The sequence below is a fragment of the Myotis lucifugus genome, unplaced genomic scaffold, assembly GCF_000147115.1.
Source record: "Myotis lucifugus unplaced genomic scaffold, Myoluc2.0 scaffold_422, whole genome shotgun sequence".
Lineage (NCBI taxonomy): Eukaryota > Metazoa > Chordata > Mammalia > Chiroptera > Vespertilionidae > Myotis > Myotis lucifugus.
In genome coordinates this window covers 903031-916030 of record NW_005871470.1, presented here as the reverse complement: position 1 = coordinate 916030, position 13000 = coordinate 903031, and the positions used below count along the sequence as shown (strand labels likewise).

At 49.3% G+C, this 13000-nt stretch overlaps 1 protein-coding gene across 2 annotated transcripts in view; it reads left to right on the top strand.

The window, feature by feature from the left end:
• The window catches only part of LOC102437031 (interleukin-1 receptor type 1), a 51792-nt gene that overhangs the window by 1652 nt on the left and 37140 nt on the right, over positions 1-13000 (top strand). Inside the window, exon 1 of one of the 2 annotated variants that reach the window (XM_023743995.1) lies at positions 2797-2817. The exons of the other annotated variant lie outside the window; for it this stretch is intronic. The gene's annotated coding sequence lies outside the window, so the exon portion shown is untranslated. Of the gene's footprint in view, positions 1-2796; positions 2818-13000 lie in introns of those variants that run through there. 2 annotated transcript variants of the gene reach the window in all.

Genomic DNA, 13000 nt, shown 5'->3' with positions numbered 1-13000 from the left:
GCTCCTTGCCTGTGAGAACTCGGAGAGGCAGGCTGCTGGGAGCTTGGGCACCCTTTTTCCTCTCTACGTTACGATGCAGCTGTGGGGATTTTTTCCTTCCTTGACTCCTTTAATTTCTTATTTATTTAATATCCTATTGATGATTTCACTTAATATTCTATATGCATGGCCTATATTATGGTGTGTGCTACACAAAGGGGGGCTTTGGGATGAGGATCTGGTGGGAGGAGGTGCGGACCCCTGGCTTATGTCCTCTCATTGGCTAGCTGACACGCTGCCCCTGTGGAGCAGCCCCTGTCCTCCGCTCTTGGGGGGCCTCCCTGTGGCCTCAGAAAGGGTAATTGACCTGGATTCTCCCATGACCAAACCCCCCATTTCTAACAGGCCCTGCTGAGCCTGGTGTGGCATGCTGTGCACTAGGCCTTCTTTATGGCTTTGAGCAAGTAGCATCTTTTGAGTCAGTCCTTTCCTCTTGGTGAAACATTTCTGATGGTACATATATTCACGTATTTACCTAACAAGTGGGACTATCTGCCATGTGCCAGGTGCTGTTTGAAGTGCTGAGGAGAGCAGGCGGCTCAGGTGGATGGAAACCGTGCCCTCTGATGGCCCCTGTGCGCCTCCAGCTCGAGGAGGACTGGGGGGCCTAGCTACAGACACGGAGAAGAGTGCTATGAAATGTGCCCCTGTGGGCAGGATGGGGCCCGCTGGCTGCTCACAGCCGGACGCTGCTCCGCTCCTGCAGTGGAGAGACGGGAGGGCAGTGGGCAGGGACACAGCGCCTGGGTTCCCTAAAGATGGCAGGGAGTTGAGCTAGACTTTGAGGCTTGGACCAGGCAGATGGGATGCAGCAGGGGGAGGTGGGTGCACACCTGGGGGCAGGTGGAGGTGCTGTGGAGAGAATGTCCTCAGGGGCATGTCTGTTCTCAAAGTGGGAAGCTGGACAATTGCAGTGAAACTACACAGCCTTGGGGGTAGGGAGATGCAGAGATTATGATAAGGATGCTCGCTACATGACGGACGTGCCACTTTCAAGGACGGGACTCACTGGCAGGGCCAGCCCTCATTCCATCGGCTGCTGTCCTCGGGCGTCGGTTCGTCTTCCTCTTTCGAGGCTTATGTGGCCTGGCTGGGTCTGCACTGCTGGCTCTCAGGGCCCAGAAGTGTGGCTGCAGCTTCCTGGCCGAGGCACCTGGGAACACAGAGGGCCCTGGCACCAGAGATCCCACCATGTGTCGAAGGGGCCTGGAGTTCCTCCCACCCCTGGTTGCCTCACACCTTCGGATTCTACACCATCTCTTCTTTTCATGCATGTGGCAGAATAATGGAGGCAGTTTTTTTGTTCCTACCTGTTCTGGAAAGGACATATAAGATGCGGTAAGTTAAAAATAGGATACAATAGAAACTAGAGCAGAGACAATGTGGAGCCGAGTGTAGAAATGAATCAGTCGTCCCCCACCCACGGCCTTACCTCCACGGTTTCAGTTACCCACGATCAACCGCAGTCTGGAAATATTAAATGAAAAGTTCCAGAAATAAGTTGTGAATTGTACGCTGCTCTGAGAAGCGTGATGAAATCACGCACCATCCCACTCGTCCTGCCGGGACGTGAATCACGTTTTAGCCCAGCGTCTCCACGCTGTGGACACTCCTGTCCGTCCGTCACTTTGCAGTGTCGCAGTGCATGGGCTCAGGTCACCCTATTTACTTTAATGACGCCCCGAAGTACAAGAGTGTGGTGCTGGCAATCGGATATGCCAAAGGGGAGCCCTACAGTGCTCCCCTCAAGGGAGAAGGTGCGTATATATAGAAAAACACTTAATCAATAGAGGGTTTGCTGCTGTCCCAGGCTTCAGGCATCCACTGGGGTCTTGGAAGGTACCCCCGTGGGTAAGGGAGAGCTACTGTGAAATGTGAACCTCACTGTACTGTACATTTATAAAGTTGCCACATGGGGCTGCATATGTGGAGGTGAGCCTGGTGCCTGCACCTTGGCACTCAGATTTACCAGGACTGGACCTGGAGAAACAGCTCTGCATGCTCAGGGGCATGGCCGTGACTCTAGCCCCCAGGTGAGTCTAGCATGATGCCCGGGCTGGTAGCACTGATGCCCGTGTGCAAGCAGTGGAGAAGGCGCCTGGCGGCCATGGTTGTCCGTGTTTTCCAGCGGGAAGAGAAGTGCTGGGAAGTGAGAGCATTCTTAGCGCAGAGAGGAGCAGGACATTCCCGAGGGCCCTGCTGACGATCGAGTTTGAGGCTGTCGCTTGTGGTGACTCCCAGTGAAGTGGAGTTTGGTGACGCATCTGAGCTGGATCAGGCGCTGGGTTCAGCGGGTGGGGTCGTGGCACCTGGGCTCCGCACACCTGGCTTTCCAGACTGGGACTCACGGAGCCCTGCAGTGCCGCCGGGCTGCCTGCTGAGACCCAGATGAGTGCCATTACCTCGTTCGCAGCCCAATACCCCTTTAATGCCAGTGTTTTAAAACACCCTTTTAAAACTCCTGAAGTAGTATAATAAAACTTACCTACAGCATAGCTTCCAAATAATCAATATAGGAGCGAGATGTAAAGGTAACCTGTATTAAAATTGTATATTTTGGTGTGTGGATGTTTAGGCAGAGCCAGCTGGAACCCCATGAGACCAGCCAGTGCCTCTGTGGACTGACCGGGCTGGCCCAGAGCAGCCGCCACTGCACCTGAGCAGACCAGTCCTGAGACCCAGGGCCACGGAGCGATGGGCGACTCTCGGTCAAGGTCTCACTGGTAGTCAAAGGCCAGCCTCTCAGTGGTCACAGTGGCTGCACTGCTGGGGAACTGAGTATGTATGACACGCATGCCAACAATGCATGTATGTTTTACGTTAGTGAGGGAAGGCGTCAGGTGCTGGGCTCAGAAATGAAAAGTGACACTTTCCGTCGGCACGAATGGCTGTGTGGTGCCTGGCAGCCACGCAGGGTGCGCGGCAAGTCTTTCTTGGGCAGAACTGCCTTCCCTTGTTCTGGAAATCTGGCACCCCCGGCTCCCGGCGCTGCGGCATTATTGTAAGCACCCGAACCCGGGGCGCTTCCGGCCAGCTCCACGCGCTCCCCCCGGGGCACACTGCCCCCAGAACCACTGCTGGGCTGGGACCCGGGAGGGAGCGCAGCAGAGAGCACCTGCCCGGGAAGCAGGGCACTGGGTGCGAGCCCCAGGCGCACCCATGCGAGCTGTCCAAGGAGCTGGAAAATGCCGATACAAACTAGAACGCTGCGGCCGTGTGCAGGGGCGACACCGAGGGACACAGGGGACTTTACGGGTGGACGTGGTTTATATCCCGAAAGGATATTGCTGGTGTATGCAGTTGTCCCAGTTAGTGGCATTGCACACTTAAGATGTGTTGTGTGTTTACTATATGCATATTTTACCTCGATAACAAACCCACAGAAATGAAAGCAATGACATTGTTTTGGAGAAAGCCTGGTCCTCTGAGACTCTACGTGTAGACCCCTGCCCCGCCTGATGGAGGCCGTGCTCGGGGATGGCGCACGGTGAGCTCTGTGACAAGTCCACAGCAGGACTGTCCCCGCCTTTTCCGGCGCGGGCCTGGAGTTGCGCTGGAGGCTGGGAGAAGCTGGAGGGCAGGCAGAGCATCTGCAAAGGGCGGGAGACACGAGACCAGGACCATCTCGTCTCGGGTCCGGTTCCTGTTGTCTAGCAGCCCTAGGAGGTTTGAAGGGGCAACATGGGGAGCTGTTGAACTCCCGCCCAGGGCCATGGGGAGCTGTTGAACTCCCGCCCAGGGCCAGGAGGCTGTGGCGAGCCCACTCCTGTCTGCAGCCAACCCCTGTGAAGCGCCAGTGTGGTGGGCGGGCCTCTTCATAGCTGCACACTTACATCTCCTAGCAACCCCTTCTCTGCTTTATCTTCACATCCTTGAGCAAGGGGTCCTGTGATGATTAAAGAGTGTCCTTGGCCTCATTTGTCCGGGTAAATAAATCGCATAAATCTACTGAGAGCTGGGCTTTGGCCCCACCTGCTGATGGAAGGACTGCAAGCTTTCGGTGTTTCTCGGGATTTCCGGGTTTTGGAGATGTGCGTGTTTCTGTGTTGTGTGTTTACTATATGCATATTTTACCTTGATAATAAGCCCAGTGGTGGGTAGGTTTGCTCACTCATAGCTCTCGGGGGAACATTTGTGAGAGCTGTGTTGGCCGCACAGCTGTTGATTAGGGTGTCTGTGTGTGGAGGAGTGTATGTCACTCATATGTGCTAGTGGGAACAGACATGTCACAGCTGGAGACTCCTCTGGGGTCACTGCCATGTTCTCCTTCATCCTGGAGCCTCCATAGTGGTGAGGGGAGGCGCTCTGCCTGGCTGGCCCCATGGGAGGGAGTCTGTGGGACCCGGCGCTTCCGTTCCTCTTGTCCGGAGGAGAGAGAGGACTGTGGGAGGACAAGGGCAGTGCCTCTCAGACGTTCCCGCCAAAGGACTCTTCCTGGGAAATGAAGAGCAGCCCTCAGCTGTGCGGTCAGAGCCTCCCTTTCAGAGCTGTTGCTTTGCTGCTTCGTGTTTTATCTCCTGAAGATTTTTCTTCCCACTTCATGATATAGCCAGATTACATAAAATGTAAAAAGGATGTCCCCCCGCCCCCTGAAATTATTCAGGGAAGATCAGCAGCTCAGGAAGAGAGAGGCCCTGGTGCCTGGCCACCTGTAATGCCTCCTTGGGGTAACTACAGGGTTCTCAAGTGTTTTCTTTAATCGTGCGGTTCTTTGGCTTTTTTAAAAATTTAAATTCTCTATTGTTTAAAGTATTACGTGAGTCTCCTTTTCCCCCCATTGACCTCTCTCTGGCCACCCCCACCCCCAGCACAAGCCCTCACCGCCCCCTATTGTCTGTGTCCATTGGTTATGCTCATATGCATGCATACAGGTCCTTTGGTTGATCTCTTACCCCCTCAACTCCTGTCTTCCCTCATTGTACAGTCTGTTCAATGTTTTTATATCTCTGGTTCTATTTTTGTTCATCAGTTCATGTTGTTCATTATATTCCACAAATGAGTGAGATCATGTGATATTTATCTTTCTCTGACTGGCTTATTTCACTTAGCATAATGCTCTCCAGGTCCATCCATGCTGTTGCAAATGGTAAGAATTCCTTCTTTTTTACAACAGCATAGTATTCCATTGTGTATGTATCACAGTTTTTTAATCCACTCATCTGCTGATGGGCACTTAGGCTGTTTCCAAATCTTAGCTATTGTAAATTGTGCTGCTATGAACATAGGGGTGCATATATCCTTTCTAATTGGTGTTTCTGTTTTCTTGGGATATATTCCTAGAAGTGGTATTACTGGGTCAAATGGAAGTTCCATTTTTAGTTTTTTGAGGAAACACGATACTGTTCTCCATAGTGATTGCACCAGTCTGCATTCCCACCAGCAGTACAAGAGGGTTCCTTTTTCACCACATCCTCGCCAGCATTTGTCATTTGTTGATTTGTTGATGGCAGCCATTCTGACAGGTGTGAGATGGTACCTCATTGTTGTGTTGATTTCCATTTCTTGGGTGACTAGTGACTTTGAGCATGTTTTCATGTTTCTTTGCCTGCTGTATGTCCTCTTTTGAAAAGTGTCTATTTAGGTCCTTTGCCCATTTTTGATTGGATTATCTTCCTTTTGTTGAGTTGTATGAGTTCCCTGTGAATTTTGGAGATTAAACCCTTATTAGAGAGAACATTGGCAAATATGTTCTCCCATGCAGTGGGCTTTCTTGTTGTTTTGTTGATGGTTTCTTTTGCTGTGCAGAAGCTTTTTATTTTGATGTAGTTCCATTTGTTTATTTTCTCCTTAGTTTCCATTGCCCTAGAAGCTGTATTGCTAAAGACATTGCTATGACATACGTCTGATATTTTGCTGCCTATGGTTTCTTCTAAGCTTTTTATGGTTTCCTGTCTTATGTTTAAGTCCTTTATCCATTTTGAGTATATTGTTGTGTATGGTGTAAGTTGGTGGTCTAGTTTCATTTTCTTGCATGTATCTGTCCAATTTTCCAGCACCATTTATTGAAGAGACTGTCTTGACTCCATTGTATGCTCTTGCCTCCTTTGTCAAATATTAATTGAGCATAATGGCTGGGTTGATTGTTTATGTGATATATCATGATTTCTGGGTTCTCTGTTCTGTTCCGTTGGTCTATATGTCTGCTCTTCTGCCAGTTCCAGGCAGTTTTGAGAACAGTGGCTTTGTAATATAGCTTGATATCTGGTATTGTGATCCCTCCAACGTCCCAACGTCGTTCTTCTTTCTCAGGATTGTTGTAGCTATTCAGGGTTTTTTTTGTTGTTGTTGTTTGTATTTTTTTTTTTTTGAACTCCAGATGAATTTTTGGAGAGTTTGTTCTAGATCTTTGAAATATGCCATTGGTATTGTAATGGGGGATTGCATTAAATCTATAAATTGCTTTAGGTAGTATGGACATCTTAATAATGATGTTGATTCTACCAATCCATGAACATGATATATTCTTCCTGTATGTCTTTTTTCAGTGTCCTGTAGTTTTCCGAGTACAGATCTTTTACCTCCTCGGTTAAATTTATTCCTAGGTATCGTAATTTTTTTATTACAGTTGTAAATGGGATTTTTTTTTTTTAGTTTCTCTTTCTGTGAGTTCATTATTGGTGTATAAAAAGGCCATAGATTTCTGAGTGTTAATTTTGTATCCTGCTACATTGCCAAATTCATTTATTAAGTGTAGTAGTTTTTTGATGAAGTCTCTAGGGTTTTTGATGTACAATATCATGTCACCTGCAAATAATAACAATTTTACTTCTTCTTTTCCAATTTGAATGCCTTTTATTTCTTCTTCTTGTCTGATCGCTATCGCTAGCACTTCCAGTACTATGTCGAACAGGAGTGGTAAAAGTGGGCATCCTTATCTTGTTCCTGTTCTTAGGGGAAATGGTGTTAGTTTTTGCCCATTGAGTATGATGTTGGCTGTAGTTTTGTAATACAAGGCTTTTATTATGTGGAGGTATGATCCCTCTATTCCCAGTTTGCTGAGAGTTTTTATCAGAAAACGATGTTAGATTTTGTCAAATGCCTTTTCTGCATCAATTGATATGATTATGTGGTTTTTGTCTCTCAATTTGTTTATGTGATATATCATGTTTATTGACTTGTGGATGTTGTACCAGCTTTGCATCCCTGGAATAAATCACACTTGGTCATGGTGTATAATTTTTCTAATGTAATGCTGGATCCGGTTTGCGAGAATTTTGTTGAAGATTTTAGCATCTTTGTTCATCAGGGATATTGGCCTTAATTATCTTTCTTTGTAGTGTCTTTATCTGGTTTTGGGATTAGGGTGATGCTGGCTTCATAGAAAGAGCTTGGAAGTGTGCCTTCCTCTTGAATTTTTTGGAATAGTCTGAGAAGGATTGGTTTTATTTCTTTGAATGTTCGGTAAAACTCCCCTGTGAAGCCGTCTGGTCCTGGGCTTTTGTTTGCTGGAAGCTTTTTGATTACTGTTTCAATTTAATCAGTAGTTATCGGCCTATTCAGGTTTTTTGAATCTTCTTGATTGAGTTTTGGAAGCTTGTATTTTTCTAGGAATATGTCCATTTCATCAAGGTTGTCCAGTTTGTTGGAATAGAGTTGTTTGTAGTATTTTTTTTTTACAATCCTTTTATGTCTGTGGGGTCGGTTGTTACTTCCCCTCTTTCATTTCTGATTTTGTTTATTTGGGTCCTCTCTCTTTGTTTCTTGGTGAGCCTGGCTAGAGGTTCATCAAGCTTGTTTATCCTTTCAAAGAACCAACTCTTGGTTTCACTAATATTTTGTATTATTATTATTATTTTTCTTTTGGTCTCTATGTCATTTATTTCTACTTTGATGTTTATTATTTCCTTCCTTCTGGTTACTCTGGGCTTTTCTTGTTGCTCTCTCTCTAATTCTTTCAGTTGCAAGGTTAGATCATTTATTACCATTTTTTCTTGTTTTTTGAGGAAGGCCTGTAGAGCCATGAACTTCCCTCGCAGGACTGCTTTCACCGTGTCCCATAGATTTTGGATTGTTGTGTTTTCATTGTCATTTGTTTCCAGGATGCTTTTTATTTCTTCTTTGATCTCTTTGGTAACCCAATCATTGTTTAATAACATGCTATTTAGCCTCCAAGTGTTTGATTTTTTTTCATTGTAGTTGAGTTCTAACTTTATGCCATTGTGGTCTGAGAAAATGCTTGGTATATTTTTCTTCTCGAATTTGAAGAGACTTTGCCTGTGGCCTAATATGTGGTCTGTTTTTGAAAATGTCCCATGTACACTTGAGAAGAATGTATATTGTGTAGCTTTGGGGTGAAATGTTCTGAAGATGTTACTTAAGTCCATTTGATCTAGTGAGTCATTTAGGATTGCTGTTTCTTTGCTGATTTTTTGTTTAGAGGATTTATCCAGTGGTGTCAATAGGGTATTAAAGTCCCCTACTGTGATTCTCTTACTGTCAATCTCTCTCTTGATATCTTCCAGAAGTTTTTTTATGTATTTGGGTGCTCCTGTATTGGGTGCTTATATATTTACCAGAGTTAGGTCCTCTTGTTGAATTGCTCTTTTAGTGTTGTGAAGTGGCCTTCCTTATCTCTAGTTATGGCCTTCACTTTGCAGTCTTTTGCCAGATATAAGTATTACTTCCCAAGCTTTTTTCTCATTTCCATTTGCCTGAAAGATTTTTCCCCACCCCTTCACTGTCAGTGTGAATCCTTTATTCTGAGGTGGGTCTCTTGTAGACAGCAAATATATGGTCATGTTATCTTATCCATTCAGCTACCCTATGTCTTTTTATTGGAGAGTTTAATCCATTTATCTTTCATGTCATTATGGATAAGTACTTGTTTGTCACCATTTTTATTCTTTATGCTTGTATTCCTTCTTCCCTTTCTATTTCTCCTTTTTACAGCAGTCCCTTTAGCATTTCTTGTATTGCTAGCTTGGTAGTGACAAACTCCCTTAGCCTTTTTTTGTCTGTGAAGCTCCTGATTTCACCTTCAATTTTGAATGGTAGCCTTGCTGGGTATAGTATTCTTGGATTCAGTCCCTTGCTTTGCATCACTTTGTATATTACATTTTATTTGCATCTGGCCTGATGTGTTTTTGTTGAGAAATCAGTTGATAGTCTGATGGGAGATCCGTTGTAGGTAACTTTCTGTCTCTCTCTTGCAGCCTTTAAGGTTCTTACTTTGTCGTTGATGTTTGTCAATTTAATTATGATGTGTCTTGGTGTCAGTCTTTTTGGGTTCATCTTGTTTGGTATTGTATGTGCTTCTTGGATTTGTGTGTGTTTTTTCTTCCCAACATCAGGGAAGTTTTCTGTCATTATTTTTTCAAACAGGTTTTCTATTCCTTGCTCCGCTTCCTCTCATTCTGGTACCCTTGTTATGCGGATGTTGTTTCTTTTTGTGTTGTCCCAAATCTTCCTTAGGCTGTCCTCCTGCTTTTTAAGTTTTCTTTCTACTTGCTTCTGTGTTTGTGTGTTTTTTCTTACCTTGCCTTCTAATTCACTGATGTGGTCCTCAGCCTCTTCTCATGTACTGTTTAAACCTTCCATTGTGCTCTTTATTGCAGCTATGTCACTGTTCATTTCCTCTTGATTCCTTTTAATATTGGTGACATTCTCATTCAGCTCCTTGTAATTCTCATTGAGTTGTGTGTATTTGTCATCCAGCGGTTTGAGCATCCTTATAACAATTACTCTGAATTCTTTCTCTGACAAGTTACTTGCTTCAATTTCATTTAATTCTCTTTCTGATGATTTCTCTTTTTCTTTCCTTTGGAGATTGTTTTTTGTCTCCCCATTTTTTTTGCTGTAATGTTTTATTTGTTTCTGTGTCTTAGATCCAACTGCTTTGCTACCCAGGTTCTTTTGGGGGTGGTGCTATGTAGTTGGTGATTTTTGGAACCCACTGGTGCAGTCTCTCAGATCTCCTGGGCTTGGTGATCTAGCGGAGCCCCCTACCAGAGCTATTTGGGTTCTCTTGATATAGTTGGGTCTTGAATGTTAGTTTCTTATTCGTGGATGAAGTGTTGTCACGGATTGGCAATGTGACTCACCCTCAGCTCCATTGTGCAAGCAGTTGGGATGTGATCATGGTTCTGGCTCTTGTGGAAAGGGTTGCCTGAGGTCTCACTGATATGTGCTCCCTGTGGGTTCCCAGAGTCCATGATCTGGGAGGAAGGGGTCTTGGGGCCTGAGGCTCAGATACTGTGACTTTGGCCGGTGTGGTGTGACTCTTGCTGGGGTAGTGTCACTCTGCAACTCACTATGAGGGTCTTGGAGACTGTGAGGGTTGGGGGCAGCTGTCCCGTAGTCTGTGGTTGAGGCAGTGGGACTCTGGCCAAAGTGATTTCCCTCTCTGAATCACGAGGGGGTTCAGGAGCCAGCAGCTGGGGATGTGGGAATCTTAGAGTCTCTGGCTGAAACAATATGACCTCGTCCAGGGAGGCAAACTCCTCAGTAACTCACCAAGGTGTCCAGAGGTAGGCAGCTGGGAGGGGGATGTCATGGTTTCCACTGAGGGAGTCGTGCACCCTTGGTTGGAGAGGCACACGCCCAGTAGTAGCTCAAGAGGGGTCCAGGAGCCCTCTGCTGGGGCTGTGTGCTCGTGGGGCCTGCATGCTGGAGTGGCGCGGTCATGGTGTGCAGTCATGGTATCCAGACGCCAGCCTGGGGAGGGAGAAGTTCCAGTTTCTGCTTTGGGAGCTTTGCTCCCTTGGTTGGATACATGCGCCCAGGGGTGGCTTACAGAGACACCCAGGAGCTGTCTTCTGGGGTGGTGGGCTCAGGGGGCCCACGTGCTGGAGTGGCACTACTGTGGGGACTGGATGCTGGCAGCTGGGGTCGCACCTTGCAGCAGTTCAGAGGGGCTCAGGAGCTGCCTGCCGGGGCAGCAGACTCAGGAGGCCTGCACGCTGGATTGGCGTGACTGCAATGTCCAGAGGTCAGCAGCCAAGGAGGAGGAATTGCGAGTTGCTGCTGGGGCTTTGTGCCCTTGGTTGGTTATTGCTGCTGGGGCTTTGTGCCCTTGGTTGGTTATGAGCGCCCCCACAGTGGCTCACAGAGGCACCCAGGAGTCGCCTCCCACGGGTCAGGTAGGAGGGTGGGGGCCTCACCCCAGGGGTCAGATAGGAGAGTGGGGGCCTCACCCCAGGGGTCAGGTAGGAAGTGGGGGCCTCACCCCAGGGGTCAGGTAGGAGGTGGGGGGCCTCACCCCAGGGTTCAGGTAGGAGGTGGGGGGGCCTCACCCCAGGGGTCAGATAAGAGAGTGGGGGGCCTCACCCCAGGGGTCAGGTAGGAGGTGGGGGGGCCTCACCCCAGGGTTCAGGTAGGAGGTGGGGGGGCCTCACCCCAGGGGTCAGATAGGAGGGTGGGGGGCCTCACCCCAGGGGTCAGGTAGGAGGTGGGGGGGCCTCACCCAGGGGTCAGGTAAGAGGTGGGGGGACCTCACCCCAGGGGTCAGGGAGGAGGTGGGGGGGCCTCACCCCAGGGATCAGGTAGGAGGTGGGGGGGCCTCACCCAGGGGTCAGGTAGGAGCAGGGAGGCCGGGCACTCTGGAGCTGTCCAATGCAATGGGGACAAGGGCAATGGGGACAAGGGCCCTTTGTGCTGAGGGACTGAGCTCGTGGCGGCCTGGGCAGCGGCCTGGGCAGTGGTCCCAGAGCACAGGAGGCAGTGGGCAGTGCTAGGAGCAGTGGCTGGAGGCGGAGGAGGCAGATCGGCCATTTCTTGCAGAGGAGACGGGCAAGTGCCCTGGGAACCGGGGTGCCCTGGGGACTGGGGTGCTGGCTCCTCTGGGCCTTCTTCCTCGCTCGCCCTGGCATCAGCACAGGCCTTTCCGGACGCGTGATGGCACCCTCGGTGGGAAGTGAGCGGAGGACGCGGCGCCTTCTCTGACCTTCTCTGACTTCATGGTGCCTAAAGTCCTGTCCGTGAACCGCTGCACCTCTGGACCTGGCTGCTGTGCTGTGCCTGTCTCAGAAGTGAGTGAGGAACAAGGTGTCCGTTCATTCTGTCTAGGCGGAGTGTTAGGCGGCTGCTCCCTGGTGGGCAGTCAGGGCCGAAGGCTGAGCCTGAGGAAGTGATCCGGACTCGACCCCAGACCCCCAGGTACTCACCGTCACCGTCACCATCACCATCACCGAGAGGCAGAGGGTGATGGCCAGTGGGAGGTTTTCAAATGACGTAATTTGCAGTGCAGGTGGGTCCCTGCCAGGTGAGGAGGCGGGGCTGAGGGGGCCTCTCCCTAGGGGCCAGGGCAGTTTGTGTTGGCCTCCGTGCGCTCCTCCCAGCTTGTAGCCACAGTGCACTCTCCACGCCCTCAGCTGGGGGCCCCGGTGGTGGCTGCCTTTCTGCACCCCTGTGGGAAGTACCAGGTGTGTGTTTAATGAGAAAGTGCTCTTACCCGTGACTTGGCCTCTGCATCCTCTCACGTATCCCGCCCGCGGCCTAAAACCTTCCAGTAACTTTCTGGCCGCCTATGAAGTGCAGTCCCAGCGCCTCAGTAACATTCTCCATTTGGGGCATGTTCACCCGACCTGACCTTCGGCTTATGCCCAAACACCATCTCCTCCAACCCCGTCCCCCCACCCCCACCCCCACCCCAGCGCCTCTCCCAGAGGCCTCCAGGCGGAGGGAGGCCTGCCTCCCCCATGCCCTGGGCATTTCTGTGCCCAAGGCCACTCCCCATGATGTGTCATTCTCTGTAAACGTGCCCAGTCCCTGCTGGCGGACGAGCTCCTTGAGCCTGGCCCTGGGCATTATGTCTATTTTGCTTAGAGCAAGCGCGAGGCGGGCCTGTGGCGGGACATGCAATAAGCTGGTCAAGTTTGGCAGTGAGTGGAACAGAACATGAATGAACATCGAGGCACGTCACCACAGCCTCTGTGTCCCCAGAGCACGAGGGAATTTACCACGGACAGTTTTCTCAGCCCTTAATTGAGACAGCTCATGTGATCCTCACGACAAACGTCCATGG